Source organism: Mus pahari, chromosome 14 (genome assembly GCF_900095145.1).
Source record: "Mus pahari chromosome 14, PAHARI_EIJ_v1.1, whole genome shotgun sequence".
NCBI classification, from domain to species: Eukaryota; Metazoa; Chordata; class Mammalia; order Rodentia; family Muridae; genus Mus; species Mus pahari.
Genome location: NC_034603.1, coordinates 85,587,360 through 85,594,859, shown reverse-complemented (window position 1 = coordinate 85,594,859; position 7,500 = coordinate 85,587,360).

The following is a 7,500-nucleotide window of genomic DNA, read 5'->3' as shown; positions in this document are numbered from 1 at the left end:
GGGATGTCAGACTTGGCTGCAGACCTCTTTACCCTCTGAACCCTCATCAGTCCCAGCACTTGCATCACTGGAGTGCATGGGCACAGCCAGCTGTATGCACAGGTGCTGGGAATCCTGATGAGGTCCTCCCCTGGGCGTTCACAGGCAGCAAGCATGCTCATCCACTGAGCCACCTCCTCAGACTCAGTTGCTCTTCCTCACACTGGGAGGTGACAGCTTCCCCCACAGCTGGCATCAGCCAGCCAAATCCTCCCTCTTGTCCTTAGAGCACCTGGCTAGATGCTTGCTCTTTTTGTTGGTGTTTCCAAAGCTTCACTGACTCTAATTACTGTACTTCCTACCGCTTGTCTGTCTCTGCTGTAGGTTTTGCAGCTGACCAGCAAGTGCAGGGAACCTCTTGTCTGCCTCCCAGCACTGCTATCACAAACACACGCCGCAGCACCCAGCTTTTGCGTGTGGGTTCTTGGCTTGATCTCGGGTTCTCACGCTCACTCTGCAGATGTTTTACAGACTGACCTGTCTCCCCAGCCCCAGAGGCCTCATCCTGACATCATCAAGACAAATGTTAACATGTCCACTTAACATGAACAATTCAGCTGGGCATGGGAGCAACACACCTGTAATCCCAGCCCTTGGGAGGTAGAGGCAGGAGGATTAGAATTCAGCCTCAGCTTCCGCTATGTTGCAAGTTCAAGGCCAGTTTAACTCTGTCTCAAACAACCAGGAAAGTGCCCAATTCAGTGGCATTTAATATATTGATAGCATGTGCAGCTGTAACCACAATTTACTTTTAGAACAGTCCACTACAAACTCCCACTAGTGACTGTTCTCTGGCCACTGCTCTCCGGTATACACAGGCCCAGGTAGCCCATAGTCCCTCGCTGTGGACTCCCCTTTCTGTGCACTCCCCACTCGTGGCGCCCTATTGTGACCCTCTGCAATGGCTTCGTCCACTCAGCATATTTGAAGCTCATCCATTGCTGTAGCACACACTGGCAACTCACGCCCTCTATTGCTAAGTAACTACCCTCTCCCATGTTTATCCCACGTGCATGCATGCGTGTGGCTTCTGTTTGGCTCCAGTGTGGCATCTCCCTGAACATGTGCACAAGGCTCTGTGTGGGAGCTTTTTGTTTGTCTCTTTGGGGCATGTGCTTACAAGTGGGATTTCTGAGTGACATCAACTCTATATTTAACATTTTGAGGAACTTTCTAAACTGTTCTCTAAGGTAGTAGTTGTTGTTCTCTTACTTTTTACTTTTTGGCAAGTGATATTCACATAATATCAGCACCGGACATCATCACCACCCTCACTCATGCCCTCACTAGTTACATTTCTCCCCTTTCCTACATCTGTTCACGTGGAGGAGGGGCTTGAAAGTTTTTTTGCATTTGTGGATGTTCTCCCTCTCCCTCTCCTTCTCCCTCTCCCTCCCTCCCTCCCCCCATCCCTCTGGCTAACTCTCTAGTCCTCCATCCTTCCTCCCTTTCCCTCCCTCTCTCCCCCCCCTTTCAATCCATGCCCCCTCAAGTACACGTCTGTTTATGTGCTTGTGGAGAGCGGAGGACACCACCAAGTATCTTTCCAAGTCTGTCTCCACTTTTTAAAAGAGATTGTTCTTTGACAATTTTATGCAAGTGTGGAATGCATTCCGGTTACCCTCTCCACCCATCCAACCCCACCCCAACACTACACACACACACACACACACACACACACACACACACACACACACACACACACACACACACACACACACACACACACACACACACACACACACACACACGCCTTCCCCAGATTCTTTCCTGTCTCTTGCCTTTGTTTTGTGACCCATTTACCTTAGCCATCCCCATCAGAGCAGTGTTTCTGTTGCTTGATACCGCACAGCTCCCTCTATCTTCATCATAACTGATGTTTGCTGCCCAGATAGCCCTGGAGTCATGGCTACCCCACTGAACAAACCGAATCCTGAGATAGTCAGTGGAAGGTAGTATGCCAGCCAGTGATGTCCAAGTCTATTGTTTGATGGATACTGAACAAGTTAAGTCTTGAGACAGGCGTGCATTCTGGTCACACCTCACCTATATCTAGCTTAACACTTGTGTTAGAAAGTTGCTGCAACAGCCTGGCTGAAAGATGTAAATGGGGAAAGATTCATCCGTGTTCCTGGTGTCAAAGCAGAACTGTTGGCATCCTGCATGACAGAATGTATAGATACGTGATAACCAGAAGGGACCTTGACAAGATAAATCTCCAAGGATGCAAGCCCTGTGACCCACTTCCTCTAACCACGTCTCCCCTTCGTCAGCTCCCACACCTGCTACAGTCTACTTGAATGGTGAATCCAGTGACGGATTGCACTGTCAGAGCCCCGATGAGTGACCAGTCCCTCCAGACGCACACAAGAGCTTTGAGGATCTTCTGGGAGGGTCTTGATCCAATCAAGTCCACAGTCAATATCAACCAGCCCCTGTGAGAGCCTGCGCCTGGCACATGGCCTCTGTCTTCCCTGGGGTCCTGACCCTGTCTCTTTAAGTTCATGGCCTCTTTTCCCTCAGTCCTTTCCACCTGGTTCTCAGGCACCCGACTTGTTTTCCTGGGTCTCCTCTTTCTTCTGTTTCTCTCTCCATCTTTCCCATGCTTGTTCCTGGGCACCGTCCACTGACTCGCTGTCTCCGTGTTTAGCATGTGATTAAATTCGTCCACAGACTTCTTGGTTTCATTTGGTTTTCCACTTCTAGCATTTTCCATCTGGTTCCTTGCCACCATCCTCAGTCTCCTTCCGTCTCTCCGACCATAGCTAGTGTGTTGTTTTAAACGTTGGCAACAGCTCTGTCCTCTCCCTTGCCTGAGGAGCAGGTGGGCTTTCCTTTGCCCATCTAGCAGGCAGGTCTTCCAGTTGTGTGGATATTAACTTGGCAGCAACTCCCTTGAGTTGCTAAATGCTAAATCCTGACTCTTAAGATCTAGCTACTATGTATTCAAATGCTAACTCTTGGCCCCTAAGATCAAGTTGCCCCTGAAGAGCAGATCCTCCCACACACTGACTGAGTGATGCTAAGTAAACTTTGCTCCCCAATTTAACACTATTAGTTAAATAAAGGTGGTTACAATTACTGAGGACAATAGAAGAGGTGGGGTTTTGGTTACCAGGCTGGGGGTCTCAGGGTAGGGACCTTGAGGAAGAAGCGTGAAGGAGGAAGATGGGGAGATCAGGGGGTCTCCATTAGATATGATGGACCAGGAGCACAGGCCCGAGCAAAATGGACCCTGAAGACAGGCTGGTGGAGTAGAAATATCCCAGGAAGACACAAACAGTAAGTATTTGGGGAGCACAGCTGGGGAAGTAGACAGTCTAACATATAGAAAGATAGATTTGGGGTAATTCCCCCAGTAATTGTGTAAGAACTGATTAAATAAATCCACAGGATTCTGACTATATTATCAGGGGGCTGGCTGGGTCATATTAATAATTAATATAGCTTATTAAAAACCATTTTACAGAGCAGTCAGGAGGACATCTCCTCTGGCAAGGTGGGGAGCAGTCCAGGCTCCCTAGAGCACACTGTTTCCAGTCCCATCTGTAGGATTCTCTGAGTACAGCCTCTCATCTGCACTGCTAGCTGTTCCAGGAAAAATGGGCCGGACTCCATCCTGAGCTGGGAGGGGCTGGACACAGGCCTCCTGAGGTAGGGCACTTGAGGTCACCCTGCCTATCTGATCCCAATCCCGCAAAGCAGGGATTTGAGGGAGAAAGGCACGGTCCTCCATTACTTGTTCCTCTGGAATGTCCCCTGGCCTCTGTGTGTCAGCCTCTCGAACTGGATGACCTCACGTACTTGAGGTTGAAAACCGTTTGTTCAGTAGTGTTCTTGGAAGGGCTAACTCTCACACCCCTGTCCTACCTTACTGGCTCTGACTCTGATGCTGCCTTGTCAAGTCGGGGTTGATGGATGGTTGCTGAGGATCGATGGATCGTAACTCAGAATAACCAGGCCTCTCCAGCCCTCAACTGAGAGGAGTGGGCAACCTGGCTGTGTGTGAGAGGAAATGAAGGTGTATGAGTGTGTGGTCCTGTGTGAGTGTGACTGTGACCACTCTGTTACACAACTCAGCAATGCAAAGTGTGCAGTTCCAAGGTTGCTCATAATCACAGTCTTGTGTAACCATGGTTGGCAATTTTAGAATGTTTTCATCATTAAAAACAAACAAACAACAACAAAAACCATAAACGCATTAGCACATATTGGCTGTTTTTACCCAGCTTCTGGAGATGTTGGAGCAACTTTCTTTTTTGATTTATTTTATTTAATAATCTGAGTGCTCTGCTGCATGTACACCTGCATGCCAGAAGGGGGCATCAGTTGGTCCTGGGAGTTGAACTCAGAACCTCTGGAAGGTTCTTGACCACTGAGCCATCTCTCCAGCCGTGGATCAATTTCATAAGATTTACCTATTCTGAGCCCCACAGTGATAGCGCACACCTTTAATCCCAGTAATCCGGAGGCAGAGGATCTCTGAGTTCGGGTTCAGCCTGGATTACAGAGTTCTAGGACAGCAAAAATTTTACAGAGAAACCTTGTCTTGAAAAAACAACAAACAAAAACAAACAAAAGATTTACCTATTCTGAAACTAGGGATATGGGTTATGGGGTGTCCCGCGTGCGTGCGTTCAGGGCTCAGGCTGCTCATGGAGGCTGGAAGTTTTGACTGCTCTTACCCCACACCAGTGCCAGGTGGGCATTGGGCTATAGGAAGCCACGGGACCCCCCGCTCTGAGGGTGGGGGAGCACAGTCTGAGGTCCCAGGGACTGCCGGAGCTGGCTAGGGGGTCCCCGGCCCCGCGTGGAGGCCAGGACCATCTGGTTCTCAGGCTCTTGGGCACCTCAGGTGCTACTGAATGCCAAGGAAGAGATGAGAACGGAGTGGGGACCCACGGGGCAGAGGGGGGAAAGACGGGAGTGGTCCGGCTGGGTCCCCAGGGAAGGAGAGTCCTTGGCTTGTTGGCAGGGCAGCTTGGCTTGGTGGAAGCCGTGGCTGAGAGCGCTGAGAGGCCTTCTGCAGGAAATTGGACTAGCTCTTTAGACAAAGGCCTATTCCATTGTTCCCCACGGTGGATCCCAATGAAAAGAGGCAGTCCATGGTTTTAAAGCATTTATTGTCATGCTGGAGAATGGCAATGAGTAATACTATACCCTACTTTCTCAGGGCAGTGGCAGGCCTGAGGCAGACCTTTTGCAAGGAGGAGGATCTGGGAAGAGGAGTTTACTGGCTAAGCCCTCCAGACCTTTAGGTACCGCATTAAAATGGAGATCTGTCTTGAGGCTACGTGATCTGTGGTCACTTCGTCTATCTGTGGAGGGGCTTGGGACATTGCCCTTATGTGACTGTTGGCCACAGAATTATGGAGAGCTGTGGCCTCACGTCAGGAGCCTGGTGTCCTGGGGCGTGGCCAAACGCCTACCGTGCCTTGCAGGGTTATCCTCTGTGGGGACACTGGGGTTTCTAACCTAGCTCAACCAGAAATGAGGCTGCCTTTCATGGTCCTACATGGAGAAAAGGCTGTCAGCACAGGGTGGGGGTGGGGGTAGGGGGGTGTTAAGAGCATTTACAGCTCTGGCAGAGGAGCTGGGTTCAGTTCCCAGAACCCACATGCTGACAGCTCAGTTTCAGGGGTTCTGAATACAACTGGGCTCTTGCACACTCAGCCCTGGAACTGGGATGGACTCTCACACCCATACCCTGAGGACTTACACAAAGTTGACTTACACACAGTGAAGGCATTTGTTCTTCACTGACAAGCTGTCCATGCTCCTGCAATAAACCCTGATGAAACTCATTGGGAGACACACACGCACACACGTACACACAGGCACACGTGCACACACACAAGGGGGACTAGCTGGAGTAAAGAGGGAAAGGAAAGGATTCTGTGGACTGGCTGTGATTGAAATACAGTGTGCACATGTACGCAAATGTCATAAGGAAACTCTTTATTATCTATAATTAATATATGCTAACATTTGAAAAGGTCAGGTGTATTGGGCACACCTGTAATCCCAGCATTCAGGATGTGGAGTCAGGAGAATCAGGAGTTCTAGGTCAGGTTTATCATAGAGTGAGTTTAAGATCAGCCTGGCCTACATGAGATCCATCACGGGGATCACTTGGGCACCAGAGCAAATGCCACCTTCTTCTTCATGGTGACCAGGCCAGCTGTGGGTCGAGTGTACACGTGCCACAGAACAGGAGGGCAGGCAGCCAGTAGCCCTTGACTGAGGCTGACAGATTCCTTCTAGGTCCATTTGGGAAAAGCCCTGGGCCCCACATCCAGGCAACCGCAAGGCCTCTCTCTGCCCAACAGCCTCTATACTGTGGAGAAAGGAGCGTGCTTTTCAATAAGGGCCCTGTGTCCACCTGCTATATTTTGGCCCCATCCCAAGGCCGAGCATGGCCACATGGGCTCTAGCACCAGGCAAAGGCAGAAGGCCAGCTGTTGGCCTAGCTGCTGGTTCCAGCTTCCAAGCCAGCTGCTGGTAGGTGGAAAGGGGAGTATGGCTACTGACCTTGTTGGCCAGCAGTGAAAAGAAGTGCCTATCCTTCACTACAGAGACAAAGAGAGAGGTAACTAAGCCCATGAGTTGTCACAGCAAGCTCCACCGCAGTCCCCAGTAGAGACACACACCCCCTGGCCTCTGCCACCTGTCAGTGTGGCCATTCACAGGTCTTTAGCTGATGTGCTTGTGTTAAATCTGGAGAGAGTGAGTCCTGGATTTCAGGAGACCCTGAGTGCAGTTCCGAGTGTCTGTGAAAGGAAGACAAGCTGTGTCTAGGAGGTCACGTGGGGTCTGGGCAGGAAGGCTGAAGAGATATGGTCCCCCCTCCAAGCAAGGAATGTCTGGAGGTGCAGGCGGCAGGAAGTGGCATCTCCAGCCGGCGCTATGAGCACTGCCTTGTTCACAGCTGGATTTTGAACTCTGACTCCCAGAACTATGAGAAGAGATTTGTCTGTGTGCAGCCACCTGGTTTCTGGGCCTCTGCGACACAGCCCCAGGATGGTCATTCAGTTCAGCCTCCAGGCCAGGCCAGGGGCTACCTGCTCTGTTGGTCACACTCCAGTGCAGAAGAACAAGCCTCTACCTCCCGGGAGTCTCCAGGCCTGTCCGCACACTGGGCAGCTCTAGATACTCCATATCAGGAGTTCCATATGTCCTCGGTAGGAACACAACAATTAGGGCCCTGGCAGGTCCCTGAGTCTAAGCTGAGGACTCCATCAGATTAAAAAGCAGAAAGATGGGTGCTAGATGGGGAGGAGGGAAGAAGGAGCACTCTAAATGGGGAGGAGGAAGGAGTACTCTAGATGGGGAGGAGGGAAGAAGGAGCACTCTAGGTGGGGAGGAGGGAAGAAGGAGCACTCTAGATGGGGAGGAGGGAAGAAGGAGCACTCTAGATGGGAAGAGCACTCTAGATGTGGAGGAAGGAAGAAGGAGCACTCT